Source organism: Pelobates fuscus, chromosome 7 (assembly GCF_036172605.1).
Source record: "Pelobates fuscus isolate aPelFus1 chromosome 7, aPelFus1.pri, whole genome shotgun sequence".
Classification (NCBI taxonomy): domain Eukaryota; kingdom Metazoa; phylum Chordata; class Amphibia; order Anura; family Pelobatidae; genus Pelobates; species Pelobates fuscus.
The window spans coordinates 209,499,518-209,524,006 of record NC_086323.1 but is presented as its reverse complement, the minus strand read 5'-3'; the positions used below and the strand labels follow the sequence as shown (position 1 = coordinate 209,524,006).

Below are 24,489 nucleotides of genomic sequence, written 5' to 3'. Positions count from 1 at the left end.
CCTGCTGCTCCACTACAGGATGGTTCCAGGAAATGATTAATGAGCTGCTTTAAATGTTATTTTAATTGAAAATTACATGAGAATAGGATATTATATGCCTCGGAGGATCTAGCCAGCATTGAAAGGGTTACTCAGTTGATTTAACTGTTAGCCAAGGTTTTACGACTTTTCGCTGGGCTGTGTGAAGTTTTAGCTTTCTGTCTGTGAAGTACTCTCATAAATCCAAAGTCTTGACAGTTGATGCTGTTAGCCATTGGGACGTGTATAGCCATTCCACTGTATTGCATACTTATGTTATACTAAATATTCACTGATTATTATCATGCATGCTGCCTAATATTATTATTATTTTATTTGTCACAATAAATTATATCTATTTTTATAACAAATTGTGATTTTATTTGTATGGAATACATTTCACTTACATGATAACGATCTCTACGATCTAAGAGAATTGAAATAGTGGGCAATTCTCGACTGTTTAATATTATCATCCCATAAATATCCCCACACTTTCTATGGTCTAACCCTCAGCTAGCCTGGGGCAACCGTAACAGTTGGCTTTCCGGGGTTCCTGTGCGAACACTGCTGAATCTTACCCCTGGCTTTTATGGAGCGATATAAATTATATCTCCAAAACGTTTTTCGTCTAGGTGGTTGGGAAGTTGAAAGGGCAGCGGTACAAGATCCATTCCGGTTTGTGTGCATTTAGCAGTCTGTGTGTATTCAGCAAACTGTGTGTGTGCTTTCGGCAGTCTGTGTGTATTTATCAGTCTGTGTATGACTGTGTATTCAGATGTATGTGTGTGTGTTTAGGAGTCTGTATGTATTCAGGAATCTGTGTGTGTATTCAACAGTCTATGTGTGTATTCAGCAGTCTGTATATATTCTGCAGTCTGTGTGTGTGTATTCAGTAATCTGTGTGTGTCTAGCAGTCTGTATGTATTCAGCAGTATGTGTGCATTTAGCAGTCTGTGTGTGTATTCAGCAGTCTGTGTGCATTTAGCAGTCTGTGTGTGTATTCCGCAGCCTGTGTGTGTATCCAGCAGTCTGTACATTTTCTACAGTATGTGTGTGTGTATTCAGTAGTCTGTGTGTGTGTTTAAGAGTCTGTATGTATTCAGGAATCTGTGTGTGTATTCAGCAGTCTATGTGTGTATTCAGCAGTCTGTATATATTCTGCAGTCTGTGTGTGTGTGTATTCAGTAATCTGTGTGTGTCTAGCAGTCTGTATGTATTCAGCAGTATGTGTGCATTTAGCAGTCTGTGTGTGTATTCAGCAGTCTATGTGCATTTAGCAGTCTGTGTGTGTATTCCGCAGCCTGTGTGTGTATCCAGCAGTCTGTACATTTTCTGCAGTATGTGTGTGTGTATTCAGTAGTCTGTGTGTGTGTTTAGGAGTCTGTATGTATTCAGGAATCTGTGTGTGTGTATTCAGCAGTCTATGTGTGTATTCAGCAGTCTGTATATATTCTGCAGTCTGTGTGTGTGTGTATTCAGTAATCTGTGTGTGTCTAGCAGTCTGTATGTATTCAGCAGTATGTGTGCATCTAGCAGTCTTTGTGTGTCTTCAGCTGTCTGTGTGTACTCGGCAGTCTCTGTGTGTGTGTATTCAGTATTCAGGATTTTTGTATGTGTGTTTAGCAGTATGTAAATGTATTCAGCAGTCTGTGTGTGTGTGTGTGTGTATTGTATGAATGGATTGCATTTGATGGAGGTACCAATAAATATAAGCTTCATTTTATGGTTGTGTAGGAAGGACCCCAGTGCACTGCTCTTCCCAGGGCCCATAAGGTGGCATTGAAAGTCACCTCTAGTGGCTGTCAAGAAAGCTGAGACTCTAAAAATAATCAACAATCTTGGAGTCTAAAGAAGGCTGAGCTGACCATAGGTATGCTGTCTCAGGTGTAAGAGGTTGAACTGATCTCAGGTCTGCTGACTCAGTTGTGACCCTAGCTATGCTCTCAGGTGTAGAAGACTGAGCTGATCTCAGGTGTGATCTCAGGTTTAGGAGGTTGAGCTGATCTTAGGTGTGCTGTCTCAGGTGTGATCTCAGTTGTGATCCTAGCTGTGATCTCAGGTGTAGATGGTTAAGATTGTCTCAGGTGTGCTGTCTCAGGTGTAGGAGGTTGAGCTGATCTCAGGTGTAGATTGGTTAAATTTGTCTCAGGTGTGCTCTCGGGTGTGATCTCAGTTGTTCTCTCAGATATGCTCTCAGGTGTGATCTCATGTGTAGGAGGTTGAGCTGGTCTCAGATGTGCTGTCTCAGGTGTAGATTTGTTAAATTTGTCTCAGGTGTGCTCTCGGGTGTGATCTCATGTGTAGGAGGTTGAGCTAGTCTCAGATGTGCTGTCTCAGGTGTAGATTGGTTAAATTTGTCTCAGGTGTGCTCTCTGGTGTGATCTCAGTTGTTCTCTCAGGTATGCTCTCAGGTGTGATCTCATGTGTAGGAGGTTGAGCTGGTTTCAGGTGTGTGATCCTAGCTGTGATCTGAGGTTTAGATGGTTAAGCTTGTCTAAAGTGTGCTCTTAAGTGGCATCTCAGGTGAAGAACGTTGAGCTAGTCTCAGGTCTGCTGTCTCATGTGTGATCTAAATTGTGATCTTAGCTGTTATCTCAGCTGTAGATGGCTAAGCTTGCCTCAGGTGTGCTCTCAAGTGTGATCTCAAGTGTGCTCTCAGGTATGATCTCAGGTGTAGAACGTCGAGTTCATCTTGGGTCTGCTGTTTCAGGTGTGATCTCAGTTGTGATCCTAACTGCGATGTCAGTTGTGATCCTAGCTGTGCTCTGAAGTATAGAAGACTGAGATGATCATAAATGTGATCTGTGGTGTAGATCAAGCATGTCAAACTCAAAGGCTAGCACGGGCCTAATAAACAAGGTTTACGTGTATGTGAGCCGCAAATAAAAAACTTAAATTTTTATAGACTCATAGGTAGGTTTATTTTGAAAAGTACAGCATAAAAAAACAACATTCCCCTCTTTTAAACCCCAGCACCCTCCTCTACTAAACTCCAGTCCCTCCCTCTATACCAAATCCCATTTACTCCTCTATACTAAATCCCAGTTGGCCGCTCTATACTAAATCACAGCCTCCCCCGCCCCCAAATCCCAGTCCCTAAATACTAAATCCCAGTCCCGCCCTCTGATAAACCCCGGTCCCTGTTTAAAAAAACGAAACAATATCAGCCAATATTGACACTGCCAGTATGCGACTCCGGAGTCATGCCTCTGGTATGCCCCAATTGGTGGCGTTCGCACCCTGTGCCAAAGCGGATTCTCCGGCTTCTCCTTGAAACCCTGTGAAGGTAGAGCACATTGACGTCATGTCTGAATGTTACGTGGCGTTGCGTGCCTCCATGCACCTCCAGGTCCTCCACTGTCCAGCCGCGGCCATCGCAACACTGACCCACACACGCACTGACAGACACATGCACTGACAGACACACACGCACTGACAGACACAGACACACTCACTGACAGACACACAAACATTCACTCACTGACAGACACACACACTGACAGACACACACAAACACTGACAGACACACATAAACTCACTGACAGACACACATACTCACTGACAGGCAGACATACACATCCACACTCACACTCACTGACAGACACACACACTCCCTGACAGAAACACACACTGACAGACAAACACACATACACATACTGACACACACACACTCACTGACAGACACACACACACACTAACTGACAGACAGATACACATGCACTGACAGATAAACACATACACTCACTGACAGACAGACACACATACATGCACTGACAGACACAGACACACTCACTGACAGACACACACACATTCACTCACTGACAGACACACACACTGACAGACACACACACACACTGACAGACACACATACACTCACTGACAGACACACACACTCACTGACAGACACACATACTCATTGACAGACAGACAGAGACACCCACACTCACACTCACTGACAGACACACACACTCCCTGACAGAAACACACACTGACAGACAGACACACATACACACATACTGACACACACACTCACTGACAGACACACACGCACACTAACTGACAGACAGATACACATGCACTGACAGATAAACACATACACTCACTGACAGACACACATACACACACACTGACAGACAACACACACACACACACCAACTGACACACACATACACTCACTGACAGACAACACACACACTGACAGGCACACATATTTACACATTATTGAACACACTCACAAATCATTTTATTTATTGCTCCCTATCTTTGGGAGCTGGTTTGGGATTCAGTGGGGATCTTCTCTCTGGAGATCTCCCTTCCTGCTCCTCAGTGCTCCCTCATGTGCACAGTTTAGTGATGTTGGGCCGGAATTACGTCATATTCCAGCACCCAGCATCACCACAGAAGGCGCGTGCGAGGGAGCAGTGAGCAGCAGGAAGAACAGACTGAGCTCCCTCACTGCCGCCAGTGACCTCTCCTCCCAGCCGGGTAAATTTTATCAGAGTAAGCACCTGCCTCTTCTGCATTTTGATGGTAATATTTAAGAATGCCGGGGATTTATTAACCACATGGAGTATCATTTTGAGGCCTCACCGGGATCTTTTCCCACAGACAGAGCTAACATTGGTTACTTGATGAATCAATTAAAAGGTAAAGCTTTAGCTTGGGCCAATCCATTATGGGAGAGTAATAGGAGTGTGGCACACAATTACCAGGAGTTTATTACAGAATTAAAACTTAAGTTTGAACCTTTAGGCAGGGAGGAAGGCGCCTCTACTGCCCTGATGCATATCAGACAGGGGAACCGGTCTATCTCGGAATATGCCATAGAATTTCATACCCTAGCTTCCAAGGTAGACTGGACTAATAGTGGGTTAATCTCTGCATTTAAAAAGGGACTATCTGAAACTATGCTAGATGAGATTGCCGCCAAAGACTTACCCAAAAAACGAAATGAATTTATCACTTTTGTCATGCAAATTGATAATAGATTGAGAACCCGAGAAGCTACTAGAAACAAGACCAGACACATGAATAGCACCCCACTTCTCCAAACCTATTGTCCCTGAATTTCCTGTACAGTCCGAACCCGAACCCGAACCCATGCAGTTGGGGGTCACTAGACTGTCAGAAGCAGAAAGACAATATAGGAGAAAAGAAGGCCTATGTCTATACTGCGGTAGAAAAGGACATATGAGAAACAATTGTCCCATACGTCCGGAAAACTACCGCACCTTAAGGGGACAGGTCTTAGGTGTAATGGAAATGTCCTCTGGAATGGATAAAAATAGGTTTCTCCTTGATATTACTATTGCCTTTGAAAATAAGAACTTTTCATGCAAAGCCCTGATGGATTCAGGTGCCGCTGGAAACTTCATCGACGTTCAATTTGTTAAAGGTAATACTATACCTATCAAGGAGAGACTATCACCACTAGCTGTTGAAGCTATTGATGGGAGACCACTCTCACAACCATTAATAACGCATGAAACCTTACCCATTAATATTTCCATTGGTGCCTTACATAAGGAAGAGATTACATTTCAGGTTATTGCATCCCCTTCCTGTCCGATCATATTAGGCTTTCCATGGCTTAACAAGCATAACCCTCATATTGACTGGGCTAATGGGGAAATATTAGAATGTGGTAAGGATTGTTATGAAAGGTGTATATTGAATGTTGTCAAAAGAGTGGGCACTATTGGATTACCCACTAGTACACCTCAAAACCCGGAAATCCCTATACAGTACCAAGACATTAAAGAAGTATTCTGCAAAACTCAGTCGAATACTCTACCTCCTCACAGACCTTATGACTGTTCCATTAATTTACTATCCGGCACTATGCCACCTAAGGGAGCAGTCTATGCTCTGTCACCTCAGGAGAGTAGAGTAATGGAGGAATATATTAAGGATTCATTGAATAAAGGCCACATACGAAAATCATCCTCGCCTGCTGGGGCAGGATTCTTTTTTGTATCTAAAAAGGACGGTGAGTTGCGCCCATGTATCGATTACAGGGCATTGAACAAAATCACCATTAAGAATGCCTACCCCATTTCTCTTATTGCTGAATTATTTGATAGACTCCAAGGTGCTAAAGTATTTACTAAGCTTGATCTTAGAAGTGCTTACAATTTAGTGAGAATCAAGGAAAACCACGAGTGGAAGACTGCATTTAATGCCAGAAGTGGACACTATGAATATCTAGTGATGCCATTCGGGTTGTGCAATGCTCCAGCGGTTTTCCAAGATTTCATAAATGATGTACTCAGGGATTACATTTACTCGTTTGTCTTGGTCTATCTGGATGATATCCTTATTTATACTCCTGACATTCAGACTCACGTCTGCAGACCTTGTTAAAGAATCAACTTTATTGTAAATTAGAAAAATGTATCTTTTACCAGTCTGAAGTACAGTTTTTTGGGATATAATATCTCTGCCTCAGGGTTTCAGATGGATCCTAAAAAGCTGGAATCGGTTTTACAATGGCCTTTATCCACTGGGTTGAAAGCCATTCAAAGGTTCATTGGTTTTGCCAATTATTTATAAAGGGAGTTTCTTCAGTAATAGCCCCCATCACCAATATGACACGCAAGGGGGTTAGCAGTACGATATGGTCTAAGGAGGCTATAGAAGCCTTTGAAACTCTCAAACAGCGGTTTGCCTCCGCCGACATATTGATACATCCTGACACCAGTAAACCTTTCATACTGGAAGTTGATGAATCAGAGACAGGGGTAGGGGCAGTTCTCTCCCAGAGGGAGAGCCAGGATACTCCATTGCATCCTTGTGGTTACTTCTCTAGAAAGTTGTCTCCTGCCGAGCGCAATTATGATATTGGCAATAGGGAATTGTTGGCCATTATTCTAGCTCTCAAGGAGTTGCGACATCTTTTAGAGGGTTCCAAGGACCCCCTTTTGATCATTACTGATCACAAAAACCTGGCTTACATAGGAAATGCTAAACAATTGTCTTCTAGACAAGCTAGGTGGTCTCTGTTCCTTTCTCGCTTTAATTTTCTTATAACTTATAGACCTGGTTCTAAAAATGTCAAGGCTGACGCCTTATCCAGACAGTTTGATACTGAGTCTATACAATAGCCCCGGAATGTATCATTGCTTCCACTATCCTTTCATTGTTCTCTCCGCTGCTTGGCTCCATCATGGAGGCTCAGTCTCAGGCGCCCTGCGGTAAACCTCAGGACAAATTGTTTGTTCCATTGGGGGAAAGGGTTAATATCATGAAGGTGTTTCACGACAATGTGTCTGCTGGTCACCCAGGTATTAATAAATCCACTTCTGCTATCATGAGGTCATTCTGGTGGGATTCCCTCAGGAAGGATGTTAAGGAATATGTGCAGGCTTGTTCTGTTTGTGCGGTTTCCAAAGTACCTCATAAACTCCCTTGTGGCTTGTTACAACCTCTTCTCGTTCCTGAGGTCCCAAGGTCCCACTTGTCTATGGATTTAATTGTAGAACTTCCTCGTTCTAATGGTTATACCACTATTCTCATGGTTGTTGACCGTTTTTCTAAAATGGTTCACTTCATCCCTCTCAAGAAATTAACGTCATCTCAAGACCTGGTACTGATCTTTATACGTGAGCATGGCATTCGTCACAATATTGTATCTGATAGAGGTTCTCAGTTGGTATCCCGGTTTTGGAGGGCTTTCAATAAGCAATTGGGGATTCAATTGTCTTTTTCATCCTCTTACCACCCCCAGACTAATGGTACAGCTGAGAGGGCTAACCAGTCTTTGGAGTTATACTTGCGTTGTTTCGTTAATAGCACAATAATAGAATTATTACCATGGGCCGAGTTTGCTAGGAACAATGCTGACCTTGACTCCTCTGGGCATAGTCCATTTTTTGTTAATAATGGCCGGCATCCTACTGTCCTACCGGCTGTTTTTTCTGACACGGCTATTCCTGCTTTGGATGACCGTCTGGCTTCCATCCGTGATACCTGGGTTAAAGTTCAATCTGCTCTGGGTACTGCTGCTGACCGTTTCAAGCATTTTGCTGATACACGTCGAGGTGCCAACCCTGTTTACCAAGTGGGTGAGAGGGTTTGGCTATCTTCTCGTAACATCAGGCTCAAAGTCCCTAGCATGAAATTTGCTCCTAGGTTCCTTGGACCTTTTCGTGTCCTTCGTAGGATCAATCCTGTTGCGTACTCTCTGGCCCTTCCGGCCTCCTTGAAAATTCCTAATACATTTCATGTGTCCTTGCTCAAACCTCTTGTTTGCAATAAATATACTGTCTCAAGTGTCCCTCCTCCTCCCTTAGTTGTTTCTTGGACAGGAAGAGTATGAGGTCTCCTCCATAATTGATTCCAGGTTTTCTCGGGGCACTTTACAGTACTTGGTGGTTTGGAAAGGTTATGGACCAGCCGATCGTTCTTGGGTTCCGGCATCTGATATACATGCTGGCCGCAAGATTCGCTATTTTCACGCAAAATTTCCTCTCAAGCCTGGTCCTGCCCGCCCGGTGGGCGTTCTTCAGGTGGGGGGTAATGTCACGTATTCATCCGCTTATAAAAATGTGGTTAATGGCATTTACTGTCCACACAGGAAAAGTTGTGCCGAGCAGCAACTAAATCCACAGAAGGGTTAATGCTGAGCAGCAATTATGCAAATTGAACCTGGTAACTGCCTTTAGGGTCAAAGGCCAGTTACAGCCTATCAGACCTAGAGGAGGGGTATTTAGGCCTTATTCTTTGGTACGTTAGTCCGGCCATTCTAAGGTCCGGTATACGTTACCTATCAGTCCTCTGTGTTACACAATTCTACGTGCTGGATCATTCTGTAATCCTGACACTTACTTCAGTAGTGGGGAAAGTAATGGAAACCATGTTAAAGGATAGGATTGTTGAACATCTAAAAACACATGGATTTCAAGATCAGAGACAACATGGGTTTTCTTCAGGGAGATCATGCCAAACTAATCTTTTTGATTTGGTAACTAAAATAATAGATCAGGGTGGTGCAGTAGACATTGCTTACCTATATTTCAGTAAGGCTTTTGACACTGTTGCACATTGAAGGCTTATCAATAAATTGCAATCTTTAAGTTTAATTGTTGAACATGTAAAAACACATGGATTTCAAGATCCGAGACAACATGGGTTTAGAAGGTCTTGATGATCTTCTTCAGGGAGATCATGCCAAACTAATCTTTTTGATTTGGTAACTAAAATAATAGATCAGGGTGGTGCAGTAGACATTGCTTACCTATATTTCAGTAAGGCTTTTGACACTGTTGCACATTGAAGGCTTATCAATAAATTGCAATCTTTAAGTTTAATTGTTGAACATGTAAAAACACATGGATTTCAAGATCCGAGACAACATGGGTTTAGAAGGTCTTGATGGTAAGGTATTTCTTTTTGTGGATGATACTAAGATATGTAACAGGCTCTGCTCCTGTCCTCCCGCCCCACCACCTGCTCCCTCTATCCTATTCCCTCGCATCTCATCTGCACTTTGTCTCCCTCTCTTGCTCTTCCTCTCGCTAAAATTTTCAATCTCTCCCTTTCCTCTGGCACATTTCCCTCACCCTTCAAACATGCAACCGTAACCCTGATTCTGAAAAAGCCCAACCTTGATCCCAACTCCCTATCCAACTACCGCCCTATCTCGCTTCTGCCATTTGCATCCAAGATCCGAGAGAGAGTTGTGTACGCCAGATTGACAGACTTTCTCTAATCCAACTCTCTGCTTGACCCCCTTCAGTCTGGATTCCGCGCTGGTCACTCTGTCCAAACTGCTGTGACCAAAGTATCCAACGATTTAAATGCTGCTAAATCTCGCGGCCAATACTTTATCCTAATCCTCCTTGATCTTTCTGCCGCCTTTGACACTGTTGATCATCAACAGCTTCTTCACATTCTCTGTAACTTTGGTCTACGGGATACTGCTCTCTCCTGGTGCTCCTCCTACCTCTCCCAGCGCTCTTTCAGTGTTTCTTTCTCTGGTTCTGCCTCTTCTCCCCAATCCCTCTCTGTCGGCGTTGTGGCGAAACCAACTTCGCCACTGTGAACTGGAGAAGCCTGGTTGCTAGCCTCCTGCCCTGCGACTATGGCCCCTGGACATATTGTACTGGAAAAACTATATTTGGGCATGTAATAATGTATATTGCTGCTACTGGCCCTTTAAAATCAGCGATGGACATATTGGGACTTTTGGGACTAATGTCCCTTTAAGACTTTGTAACATATCACAGTAATACTGTCTTAAATATTATGTAGGTATTTATGTGTTCAGTTAAACTGGGGATATGTAGAAATGTGTGTTTTATGTGTTAAATGTATCAGTATGTAATTTTATGTCTTTTACTGTCTTTTTGCAACCATGTGGTTAATGGAGTCTGACTCTAGTCCTAGATAATTGGATTACTTCTCCAATTATCTCCAGGGCAGAAGGGAGGAAGCCGGGATGCATTGTGGGGGATGTTTTACTTCTGTTTGAGCCAGATCGTGCCATGCTGCAAGCCAGGGCCCAAAAGATACTTTTAGTAACTTTTGAACCCCTGGTCGGATTCATGCCATTTTTTAATATGTTGTTCCCCTGAATGGATTGATTGTGGATATGTATTTTTATGTGAATGTGATGTATGGTTTTAAAGTTATGAAAGTTGTGTAAAAGTATATTTTACTCTGTATGCATAATGGGATTATGTGTCACACTAAGGGGAGGGGATGTGTGGGAGGTACATCCCTGTGATTGGTTAATTTCATCCTCCCCCTGGGAGTGTCCTGTATGTACTTGTTTGTAATAAAAGCCAGACTGGGTGTCCCAGTCCTGAGTTCCTGCTTAACCCTCAAAATGAAGTGTCGTCTCGTTCTTGGGGGGAATTGGATTGTAAGCTGACTGCCAAGAGTGTAAGCGGATTGTATGCTTTTCTTGTTCAGCTGTTCCAGTTCGGAGTGTTATTTCGTATCCAGATCGGGAGTTTGGTGTTCTGCAGTAGCTGTGCCTGTCTCTAGAAAAGGGGATTATCGCCTAAACGGATTTATTCCCTTTTATGCTGAAACGGTACGTTACAGGCGTCCCCCAAGATTCTGTCCTCGGCCCCCTACTGTTCTCTATCTATACAACCTCCCTTGGTAAACTCATCAGCTCCTTTGGTTTCCAATATCATTTATATGCAGATGACATGCAAATCTACCTCTCCTCCCCTGATCTCTCTCCGCCCACCTTGACTCGTGTTTCTGACGGCCTCTCTGCTATTTCCAACTGGATGGCTGCTCACTACTCAACCTGTCCAAAAGAGAACTTCTAGTTTTTCCTCCCTCAAGTGCTGCTACTCCTGTGTCTGTCTCTATCCAAGTCAACGGTGCTACTATCACCTCTACCTTGCAGGCTCACTGCCTAGTGGTTCTCTTTGATTCTGACCTCTCTTTTACTCCTCACGTCCAATCGATAGCCAAATCCTATCGCTTCCAACTCAAGAACGTAGCGCCCATCCGCCCATATATAACGCCGGACGCGGCTAAGGTACTGGTTCATGCTGTTGTTCTCTCTCGCCTTGTCTATTGCAATCCCCTTCTCACCGGTCTTACGTGTTCCCAGATTGCACCGCTGAAATCTATAATGAATGTGGCTGCAAGCCTTATTTTCCTGTCTGGTCGCACCTCCCACGCCTCCACGCTCTGTCAGTCCCTGCATTGGCTTCCAGTTAGATATAGGGCCCAATTCAAAATTCTGGCGCTTGCTTACAAATCTCTACATAATGTTGCTCCAACATACCTATCCTCCCTCATACACAAGTATGTCCCGTCGAGACCCCTGCGCGCAGCCCAAGACCTATGCCTATCCTCTGCCCGGATCCCCACCTCTGATGCTCGCCTTCAAGACTTCTCCAGGGCTGCACCTATTCTGTGGAACTCCCTTCCCTCCTCAATCAGACTTTCACCCAGCCTCCACTCCTTCAAAAAATATTTGAAAACTCACTTCATTAAAGGAGCACTATAGTCACTTAAATTACTTTAGCTTAATAAAGCAGTTTTAGTGTATAGATCATTCCCCTGCAATTTCACTGCTCAATTCACTGTCATTTAGGAGTTAAATCACTTTGCTTCTGTTTATGCAGCCCTAGCCACACCTCCCCTGGCTATGATTGACAGAGCCTGCATGAAAAGTAAAACTGGTTTCACTTTCAAACAGATGTAATTTACCTTAAATAATTGTATCTCAATCTCTAAATTGAACTTTAATCACATACAGGAGGCTCTTGCGGGGTCTAGCAAGCTATTAACATAGCAGGGGATAAGAAAAGTTTAATTAAACAGAACTTGCAATAAGGAAAGCCTAAATAGGGCTCTCTTTACAGGAAGTGTTTATGGAAGGCTGTGCAAGTCACATGCAGGGAGGTGTGACTAGGGTTCATAAACAAAGGGATTTAACTCCTAAATGGCAGAGGATTGAGCAGTGAGGCTGCAGGGGCATGTTCTATACACCAAAACTGCTTCATTAAGCTAAAGTTGTTCAGGTAACTATAGTGTCCCTTTAAAGTGTATCAATTAAACTGTCAGCAGGATTCTCATCCCCCACCCCATGACTCCTTTCCTGCAACTGTCAAAAATGACCTACCAAGCACTCAGTAAACCCTTCTCTAACAAACTATTTAATTCCCCTACTTTAACCCTTTGTGTCACTATACCCCACTCCCTCTAGCATGTAAGCTCATCGAGCAGGGCCCTCAACCCCCTCTGTTCCTGTACGTCCAGTGGTCTGATCTCAATTATGTGTCTGTTAGTCCACCAATTGTACAGCGCTACGGAATTTGTTGGCGCTATATAAATAATAAAATAATAATAATGTTCCAGGAGGGATAAGCCAAATGGCAAATGATTTAGGTAAATGTTACAAAAACCTTATTTCACTGTGTGCCTTTAAGTGCTATTTGCACCTTTTTCTCTTCATTGCAGCCGTTCGTATGGTTCAGCACGAATCCTTTGTGTAAACGTATAGATGGCCGCCATTTCAGGACTTTGCACGTGTTCGCGGCCATCTTACGTTCGAACAGCGGTGTTTTCCAGCAATCGTATGGAACTAAAAACGGAGACGCGAACAGGCGAACACCGCTGAGACCTCCAGGATATCATAACTACGTGCTGGACCTACCGAACGGCCCACCGTCGGTAAAGACGATTACTCCTCGCATGGGGAGTACAGCGACCCCCGGGGTAACTATGGATGGCAAGGGGTTCGTGGAGTTTTACAGTACGAACAGAGACCGACCGCAAGGCCTAAACGTATGGAACTATTTTCGGCTATAAAGTCTGTGCGGGCGGTCAAAACTTTGGAACACCATAACTCCCGAACCGTTCATCCGAACGAGCCAGTTTTCGGATATGTTGCTCCCCTGAACAAGGTCTATCCAGCGGTGCAGGATTTAAAGGCGTAACCCCTGGTTTTGGGGTACTTCCAGAACTTGGGTGCAGATGTGTATAATATAATTGTTTTAACTGTTTATCTGAGGGGAGGGGACATGTGGGTTGCACCCAATATGTGATTGGTGATTTTATGCCTCCCCCTGGGAGTGGCCTTTTTGTATGTGACCACAATAAAAAGCAGGCTGGGCATCCCAGTCCTCAGTTCTTGTTTGACCCTCAAATCGTAGCCTTGACTCGTTTTGTGGGCAGAAGGGTATCCTAGTTGTGCTATAGCTAGTGGGATTATTCTATATTTACAGGACTCGTATGGAATACTATGGAAAGCAGCTTCTCCCTTCTTCAGCAATAGGAATCCAGACTACTAAGCGGTCCAACTCTCAGCAAGACTAAGGATAACCGTAACAGTAAACTAGAAAAATGGCAACTGACATTTAATGTGGATAAGTGCAAGATAATGCATCTCGGACGTAAAAACCCAAGGGCAGAGTACAGAATATTTGACAGAGTCCTAACCTCAACATCTGAGGAAAGGGATTTAGGGGTGATTATTTCTGATGACTTAAGGTAGGCAGACAATGTAATAGAGCAGCAGGAAATGCTAGCAGAATGCTTGGTTGTATAGGGAGAGGTATTAGCAGTAGAAAGAGGGAAGTGCTCATGCCATTGTACAGAACACTGGTGAGACCTCACTTGGAGTATTGTACGCAGTACTGGAGACCGTATCTCCAGAAGGATATTGATACTTTAGAGAGACTTCAGAGAAGAGTTACTAAACTGGTTTATGGATTGCAGGATAAAACTGACCAGGAATAGTTAAAGGAACATGTATAGCTTGGAGGAAAGACGAGACAGTGGGGGTACATTTAAATACATAAAGGGAATCAACACAGTAAAGGAGGAGACCATATTTAAAAGAAGAAAAACTACCGCAACAAGAGGACATAGTCTTAAATTAGAGGGGCAAAGGTTTAAAAATAATATCAGGAAGTATTACTTTACTGAGAGGGTAGTGGATGCATGGAATAGCCTTCCAGCTGAAGTGGTAGAGGTTAACACAGTAAAGGAGTTTAAGCATGCGTGGGATAGGCATAAGGGTATCCTAACTATAAGATAAGGCCAGGGACTAATGAAAGTATTTAGAAAATTGGGCAGACTAGATGGGCCAAATGGTTCTTATCTGCCGTCCCGTTCTATGTTTCGATGTTGGAGTAAATGGCTAAGCTTGTCTCAGGTGTGCTCTGAGGTGTGATCTCAGGTGTGATCGTTGGATTGATACAAAGAGAGTTGAGGTGTACACAGAAAATTTGTCCACATGACGATCCTGAAATCTTTTAATTAGATACTAATTAGGGATTTTCCTAAATCAACCAATTTTGGTAATGTTGACATTTTCTATTACAAATAGAAGTGTATTCCTAAAACCAGTCCTTTTATCAGTTGAATTAAAATAATTCCTTCTGGAAGTTTAACATGATACGTGGTCATTTTCTTTCAAACTGCGTATAAAATAATTTTGCCAAGTCATCCATTTCTTTTAGAGTAACCTACTAATTAGTTCTTCATCTTTCAGTCTAATATATATGATTTTTCTATTAGAAATGAAGCAATATGTTACTCTATATTATGGCTGTGTTTTAAGCTAGTTAACAAACTGTGGTATATTTCTTATTGGTCGGATTACAGATTGCATAAGGAGTTTGTTTTTAGATCAATATTTAGCTGTCTGGTGCTAGAACAGGTTAGCCGCCATTGAAAATAGTTATTACTGTTACATAGTTATATAGGTTTAAATAAGACTAAAGTCCATCACGTTCAACCATGGAGCCCATTCTTTTATGTGTTAAAAATGGCTAATTTATTGAATACTCGTGGCTGTAATTCTTTGTTGGTCCTTCATACTAGATGTAGCTTATGTATGTGCAGTTGTGTTGATATTTGTGTTGTTTTATATGATATTCATTTTGTAATAAAGCTATATTTTTGCACAGTTGTCTGTCTATACATTTAAAATCCATCATTGAAATTAACATATGTGGGTAATGTCAGGAACTCATTTACTGTATGTAATTACTTTCACCCCGATTTTTAAATATCCCAATAGTATATCTATAAGGAATAGATAGGCATTGGTGTGGCTTCTATTCAACCTGAGAAAGAAAAGTTTCTTTGTGAATTCAAACAGCAAGAGCCGAAATCTCAACTTAGGGTGTGTCTGAACACACGACTGTTCAGACATGTTTTAGTGGAGCTCCTCATCTACCCTAGAGATTGACCCAATATACTACCGACTTAACGACCAGCGGAAGCATAAACACAAAGTCACCCTCATAGAGACACCATTGGAGGCAAGCACCGTAAAATTTTAAACTCTTGAGACTCCTAAACAGCAAGATATCGGACTCTCCTTCGAGTGGCCTGTGCGCCAGCACCTCCCAAGATGGCGCCTGCCACGAGGTACGAGGTGGAAGCCTCAGAGGATTCCAAGGAAGACAAGGAGCATCTTGCCTCTCCCAGACAAAATGTGTCCTCCCCAGAAGCTGACTCAGAGGATGATTCATCACCCTTTATGAAGGGGTATATAAAACAATTACCCCAATATTTGCAATGCAGACCTCCAGGAGACACAACAGGAGGTGGGAGTTCTCCAGCAGAAGCTCAGAGGAGTGGAGGAGAGGGAGCAGGCATGAGCCTTTCGACTACAAACCACCTGGAGAGTCTTACCCAACAGGTACAGAGACTACGGTGGCCTCGATGGAAGCCCAGCATTGGCGTTGCAAAATCCGCATGAGAGGCATAGCAGAAGATGTAAGTGGGGAAGAACTACTGCCCTACTCCCAAAAGCTGATAGGCTCAATGGGCCAAAAGGGAGGATTGTACCCATCCATGATACTTACCGCCTTCCATGCATACAAAGCTGCCACAGCCCCGGCTGCACCCCCCAGAGATAATTCATTGTCACCTGCAACATCACGGTGCGCACAGCAATTATGGGTCATTCCAGAATGCTGGTAGACCGTTTGAGGGAACCTCAGTGTCACTCTTCAGCGACATCCTGTTTGCTACACTAGTGGAGAGGTGTAAACTGGCTCCGGTGGCAAACGCTGAGGACGAAGATCCTGAGATGTTAATGCAGAGTTTAAAACTGAAAGTCCAACAAGTAGAAAAAGCAAGGAGTACCCAGGATGAGACGCACAGAGACCCAAGGGAAGGCAATTCGCCAACCCGAAACAAGCCCGCTAAGAACATGCTCTCTAGATGCTGATTCTGATGGGGGGATAGACTTGTTGACACTACACTGCTCCTACTTGCCTGCCTATTACAAGTTGGAAATACTGTTGTGGCTTAACAAATGACTTACCTTTATCCATAAGTTTCTCAGACAGGTTATAGAGGAATTCTAAGCTGATACCTTTTGCAAGATTAATGTTTCTGCACTTATAGCTTACTTACCGTATGTAATAGTCATTTTACTATATCCTTTTTCTTCTTTCATACATTGACGTGGATGTTAGACATGTGCAATTTGTTTCGTTCCGAATGTAAATTCGGATGAATTTCGGGTGATTCGGACATTCGGACAGAATTGGCGAAGTTCTGAATTGCCGAATGTGACAGATCCATCTGTATGGATTTTTATTGTTGGTTCGTCTGTTTGCCTTGATTTCGCTGGATTTCCTGTCCGTATGCCCCTGTTCGTGTGATACTGGACTACCGAATGAAACTGCCGAACTATTCGGTAGAAAGATGCACTCAGATCCAGGCTATCTGGGGATACGTTACACGAACCATATGCATTCGGTATATCTGAAGTTATGTATTTTACTGTAATTTTCTTATTGTATTTCAAGATGGCGATTGTCTCTATCCTGGGAGATAATTGGGTTTCTTCCCAATTATCTCCGGGATAGAGAAGAAGGATTTATGGGTAAAATGGGAAGGGCTTATGTTGAAGCCACTGAGATTGGCTACTGTCCAATATATTGTACAGTCTTCCACAAGGTCCCCTAGGGGAGTGTCCACCTTGTGGAGACCCGCATAAATACCAGGCAGGTAGCCCCCATTAAACACATTCCTGTTTGACCTTCAAGCTTGGTCTCGTTTGTGGAGGGATTTATTATTGGGACAGTACTTTTCGTTATTTCTAGCTGTGGAAGGAATTCGACTGAATTGCTGATCGGGAGTTGCCGCGTTCGTATGCTCCGTTCGGGAGTTTTACGATCGGCTGGATTAAAACTGCATTTCCGGAGAAAGGGGATTATTCACTAAACGGCGGCTTCATCTACCTGGCGGTGAGTGTCGTAACACCGAAGTTCCGAAATTGCCAATGTGCAGATGTGCCGAAGTGCCAAAGTTCTGAAGTTGCCGAAGTTCCGAAGCACAGAATTGCCGAAGTACTAATATGCCCAGCGGAAGAATGAAGAATGTTACACTGTATACCACCAGTTTAATTACAAAGTATACAAACATAGTCAGGATTCAGCTGTAAGCATTTGCAACACTTACAACAATCAAGTAACACATTCATATAAAATGTAAGTTACTTAGCCAGTCAATAGATGGGAATGAATAAGTAGATAACTCCCTAATTCCCACAGAATTAGGGAGCTATCTACCAAAAGGCTGAAAGATAGAGTTGAGCTAACCCGCACCAGCACAGCATAAAGTTCAGGTTCGTACCGAACATTAAGTTTTTTTGGACCCCGGACCCGAACACGGACATATCACTGTATGTTCGGGTTGGAGTTCGGTGTTTAGCGATTTAATGGCGCGTTTTGAAAGGCTGCAGGGCAACCAATCAACAAGCGTTGGACTCGGTGCCCTTAGAAGCAATCACAGCCATGCCTACTAATGGCATGGCTGTGATTGGCCAGTGCAGCATGTGACCCAGCCTCTATATATAAACTGGAGTCGCGTAGCGCCGCACACACATGAGCTATTATTAGTGTAGGGAGAAGATGCTGCCGCTTTCAGATTAGGAAAGAATTCTGCAAACAAGTACATTAGTGGGGTGCACTTCATATCTGAGAGTCAAATAGAAGCGTCAGATAGTCCAGTTACAGCGCAGTTTCAAACATTCTAATTTTCTGGCTGCTAATCTGCTAAATAGTAAATTTGGGGCATGCTCTTCATATATGAGAGTCAAATAGAAGAGTCAAATACTGCGCTTACAGCGCAGTTTGAAACATTCTTATTTTCTGGGTGCTAATCTTCTAAATAGTAAATTTGGGGTGTGCTCTTCATATCTGAGAGTCAAATCGAAGCGTCTAATAGTGCTGTGACATAACGGCCTGTACTTCATATCTGACAGTCAAATAGAACCGTCAAACATCAATAAAACAATATTGTAATTCGGGGGCAATACCCTCACAAGTCAAACTGAGAGGTCGGTTTATATTTATATATATTAATTGTTGCCTGGATACAATTCTAAAACAATTTCCATGTGTCCTTTGCAGACTTTACATGCTGGAAAAACACAGGTGCCAACTGCTGTGGCTTTCTGCAGTGTGCATACCGGCAAGGAGGGCAGGGTTGAGGAGTGGGTGGAAGATAATGTGGAGGATGATGAGGTCATCATCATCACATGGAATCAAGGTCATGCGAGTGACGTGTGCAGTTTGAAGGAAGAGGCGCTGGTCGCAAAGAGGCACCAGCACAGCATAAGAGGGAGCAGGGTGCAAAAGCGGAGCGGCTGTCCCCAAGTGCTCGTCGGCATGTATTATCTTTAGAATTCCCACAGTTATCCAAGTAACAGACGGAGCGATAAAAGGAACCATAACAGATTTAATGAGCTATTCGCAGTTTCGCAGTCTGGTGACCGGGACCCAGACACTGTCTGGGCGGTGGTCGGACGACCGGGACCCAGTATGCCTGATGTTGAAGTTAGGAGTCACAGTGTGGAATGGATTAGCAGGGTCTGGTGCAGGCTAACCGCATGCCCCCTGGTGTTGAGCGGCCACATACCATGGACCCTGATGCAGCTTCAGTAAAAAGAGTACTGGATACCAGAAGCCATCACCAGACTGATCCACAACTTGGAACACGATGTGACATTCACTGAAGCAGCTATGCGCGCTTTCTGCGTTCTCACCCTGCTGCTGCTCGCCTGTCTGCGCTGCAGCGTAACTTTGGCCTTGCGACGTGCCCACAAGGTGGAACTCCACCTTGCACATGCTGGAGACACTGTGCGAGCAGTAGCAGGCGATAGTGGAGTTTCAGCTGCAGCACGCACGGGTCAGTCGCTCTGCACCAGACTTGCCCTCCAATTGATCAGAGTTAAAGGATTCCTTGGTAGCTTGTCGGACAGGGGGGTTGTGCTTCCCGGCGCCTTCTGTTCCCTTCTTCCTTCATCTGGGTTCACGGAGGTCGCCCTCTGTCTATTGGCAAGGACATAGGCTTGCACCTCCAAAAAGGTCCTGCTGACAATCTCCTCTGAGGGTGGCTCTGGGTAATATGCCAGGCGCCGTTACACCTCCTTGCGCACTTCCTCCTCATCTCCGGCCCCTGGCTGGGGTTTGTTGCCTCACTGCGTGCCTGGTCGTCCTCCATGAGCGCAGCAGTCAATTCGGCCTTGTTACACCCACCAGGCGTTATTCCTCTGGCTCCACACAAGTCCTGCAGTTTAGGTCGCTGTCTGTATGTCTGTCTGTATGTCTGTCTGTATGTCTGTCTGTATGTCTGTGTGTATGTCTGTCTGTCTGTCTGTATGTCTGTCTGTCTGTCTGTGTGTATGTCTGTCTGTGTGTGTCTGTCTGTCTGTCTGTTTGTCTGTATGTCTGTCTGTATGTCTGTCTGTATGTCTTTCTGTCTGTCTGTGTGTGTCTGTCTGTCTGTGTGTTTGTCTGTCTGTCTGTGTGTATGTATGTCTGTCTGTATGTATGTCTGTCTGTCTGTATGTCTGTCTGTCTGTATGTATGTATGTATGTCTGTGTGTATGTATGTCTGTATGTATGTCTGTCTGTGTGTATGTATGTCTGTGTGTATGTATGTCTGTCTGTATGTGTGTATGTCTGTCTGTCTGTGTGTGTGTGTATGTATGTCTGTGTGTGTCTGTCTGTGTGTACGTCTGTGTGTGTATGTATGTCTGTCTGTGTGTGTGTGTGTGTGTGTTTGTCTGTATGTATGTCTGCATGTCATTATGTGTGTATGAATGTCAGTGTATGTATGTCTGCATGTCATTATGAATGTGTGTATGTATGGATGTCAGTGCCTGTATGAATGTATGTATGCCAGTATGTATGTAACTATGTATGTCTGTATGTATATCTGTATGTATGTCTGTATGTCTGTAGGCATGTATGTCTATCTGTATGCATGTCATTATGTGTGTATGAATGTCAGTGTATGTATGTCTACATGTCATTATGAATGTGTGTATGTCTGTTTGTATGAATGTATGTATGAATGTATGTCTGTATGTCATTATGAATGTGTGTATGTCTGTATGAATGTATGTATGTCTGTATGTCATTATGAATGTGTGTATGTATGGATGTCAGTGTCTGTATGAATGTATGTCTGTATGTATGTCTGTATGCATGTATGTCTATCTGTATGCATGTCATTATGTGTGTATGAATGTCAGTGTATGTATGTCTGCATGTCAGTATGAATGTGTGTATGTCAGTATGAATGTCTGTCTGTATGTCATTATGAATGTGTCTGTGTCTGTATGTCCTTATGCATGTGTGTCTGTATGTATGTTAGTTTGTGTCTGTCACTATGTACGCCTGTGTTTCTGTATATGTGTGTATGTCTCAGTGTGTGTATGTCAGTATGTATGCCTATATGCGTATCAGTATGTGTGTCTGTTAGTATGTATCAGTGTGTGTGTGTGTATCTGTGTCCTTTTGTATCAGTGAATGTGTTTGTGTCTGTGTGTGTATTCCTGTGGGCGTGATTTGAAGGCGGTCTCTGTGGGCGGTTTTGGAGGTGGGCCCCCAGGGGCCCAGACCCTGAGCTCAGTTAGGGGCCCCAAAATTTCTGGTGGCGGCCCTGGTCCCAATATTTTTGGGCTACCCCAATTAATATATATATAAAACAGTGTTGGCTACTTCCTCCTCCTCCTCCTCCACAGCCGCTTCCACCTACACCGACACGGTCACATTGCTGCCAGCCACCCCAGGTTTGTCTTATTAAGAGTTTATAAGTATGTAGGGGCAGCACCCCTTCCTGTCTCAACAGAGAAATTTGCCTTTTAGCTGATACCGACAAGGTGATTTATATGTTATAGCCTTGTTCAGGGTATGTAGGGGGTTATAAAACACCCCTTCATGTCTCATTAGAGATGTTTACACTTTGTCTGATACCAGCAAAGTTTATTGTATGTGTAGAAGCCCTATAAAGGGTTAAGTGTGAAAGGGTTTATAAAATACCCCTTCCTGTCTTATTGGAGATTCTTGGCTGATTTCAGCATATCTAATGGCTAGTGTAGGAACTCACCTATTGAGGCTTGCCTTGACGTGGCAGGTGAGCTTATATTCAAATGGCCATTGGAATAAAAGCTAAAGAGCCTCCCTTTTGTTTAAATGTACATGGGGATTTAGGCCAGAGCGCAGGTAACGTTCTCTTTGTTTTTACTATGTATTTTGAGCTGTTGGATACTTTGCTACTGCTGCTGTAAGCGAGGTGCTTTATATTTGTGTAAATAAAAAACTGTGTTGGCTACCTCCTCCTCCACCGCTGCTTCCACCTACACCGCCACGGTCACCGCCTCCTCAACCTATGGGTCACTTAATATAAACTATGTACACGATAGCAGAGGCTTGTGAAGGCCTTTTCTCCATGCATCAGGAGTTGATCTCAGTTTGAACAATGAAAGAGAATACCCTGCACTCCAACCCTCTCTCAAATGGATAATTCTGGTGATCCTCCTGACAGCCATGCTTTAGATTTTGATTTATGTTCTTCCAAAGCTAAAATCAAAGATTCCATCTAGTGCTATTTTATGGCTTAGCTGTATTTTTAATTTGTATGTTATTTTAAGTGATTTCCTTATCCACATTTGTTTGCAGGGCACTTATCCTACTCTCACCCCCATTTGACTTCCTTTTGCAGTCCTCTAGCCCTTTCCAGGACTTTTTTAGAGGCATTTTTGTGCCCAAAAGTTTGGGTTCCCATTGACTTCAAAAGGGTTCGAGGTCAAGTTTGGGGTCAAGATCGATCCCGAACCTAGACTTTTTTTCAAAGTTCGGCCGAACCCTCCGGATCCGAACATCCAGGTGTCCGCTCAACTCTACTGAAAGACCTAAATTGGTATTTCATCCAAATTTACTAATACTAAGTAAAGATTACTTAGTATTAGTAAATTCTGCCCCTGTAGGGGCATGTCTAGTACACAGTGAGCAGCCTGTGCTCACTGTTAAAAAAAAACAAAAAAGAAACTGTGCCCCCCCTGTTACAGACCGTTTCAGCAGACAAGGGGTTAAAATCGTTTAGGCGATAATCCCCTTTTTAAAGACAGGCACAGCTACTGTAAAATCACCAAAACTCACAAATTGGATATAAGTGAATGCACCAAACTCCCGAACTGCATACAAGGGAATAAGGTAGCACTCCAAACTCCCGAACTGGAACCTCACAAATAGCTGCTAGCAGACGAACAGGAAAAGCTCCCAAGCGGCTTACACTCCTGGCAGTCAGTCCCTATCAGCATACAGTGAATCCCTCCAAGAACATGACAAGGCTCCGTGTTGAGGGTCAAGCAGTGGTCTGTTTATTGAGGGCTACCTGCCCCTGTATTTATGCATGTCTCCCACCTGGTGGACACTCCCCTAGGGGACCAGATGGAAGACTGTAACAATGGACAGACAAGTACCAATTACAGACATACAGAAGTAAAACATCCCCACAATGCATCCTGGCTTCCTCCCCTCTGCCCTGGAGAAGTAATTCAATTATCTCCCAGGACAAAGGCAAAACTACACACGTGGGGACACAAAAACAGACTATCACTTTAAAATACATAAAGACACATTTTATACATAAAACACAGACATGTAACATATCCCCAGATAGCTCAGGTCTGAGTGCACATTATTAGGTGAATGGCACTCAGACCACATGAATACAGTTCAATTGCCATGGAGTTAGAGTCTTTAATTCCACGAATTGGCTCCATGGCATAGCTATCTGGGTTAACATTCACATATACAAACTACCGAATTTACAGGTATTCGGTTAAATCTACACGAATAAGAACCAGGGGCTGGAGGTTCAGCGGTGCCTGCATGTAATAGTGTCCGGTTTTGGTGCAGGAAAGCCGGGCAGAAAAGCGCTGGCTGCCCTGGGAGCTCCAGAACACCGTCTCTGCCGTCTCAGAAATGACACAGCGTGGGAAAATTCCAAAGAACTTTCCCACGCTGTGTAAAATGACACAGAGCACTCTGATTGGTGGATTTCAAGCTAACCAATCAGAGTGCTGTGACAGGTAAATGTAGAGACTTACCTGTCAGTCTCTTCATTTACCTGTCAGAGCACTCTGATTGGATGGCTTAAACCAATCAATCAGAGTGTTTTGAGCCTAATTGCAGGGCGGGGCAAGGCTTTATAGCTCAGTCTGCGGGGTGCGCTCCATGGGTGAAGATGGATTACTTTTTCATTGTCAGTGGGTTTTTTTTGTCTGAATTTTTTTTGCGCTCAGGTTTTTTTTGTTTTTTTTTCTTTCAAAGTGAGACAGTTATTATGGACTTTTATTTGTCCTTTTTTGGGACTGAAAAAAGAAGATTTTAGAAAAAAGAAGAATTTTTACAGGTACTTAGTTATTGGTCCTCCCTCACTATATTTAGGGGGAGGGGGTAGGTAGAGCATTATTAATTTTAAGGGGGGTGACTAGGGGTTTGGTGACCCCTAGTCAACTAGGGGGAGTTCAATTTTTATTTAGGGCGCCTCCCACTGCTCAGGGGTGGGGGCCGGGGAGAGAACAATAGGCCCCCCTTATTCTAATTTAGAGCCCCCACTCACCACTCAGGGGTGGGAGCCAGGGGGGAGGACAATAGGTCCCCCCCCATATTGGTATTTAGGGCCCCCACTCACTGCTCAGATGAAGTTCCGAAGTGCCAAAGTGCC

General features: G+C 43.7%; 1 protein-coding gene across 3 annotated transcripts in view; it reads right to left on the bottom strand.

Annotated features, from left to right (window-relative positions):
• The window catches only part of DDR2 (discoidin domain receptor tyrosine kinase 2), a 288,811-nt gene that overhangs the window by 132,071 nt on the left and 132,251 nt on the right, over positions 1-24,489 (bottom strand). The gene's annotated exons all lie outside the window — the stretch shown is intronic.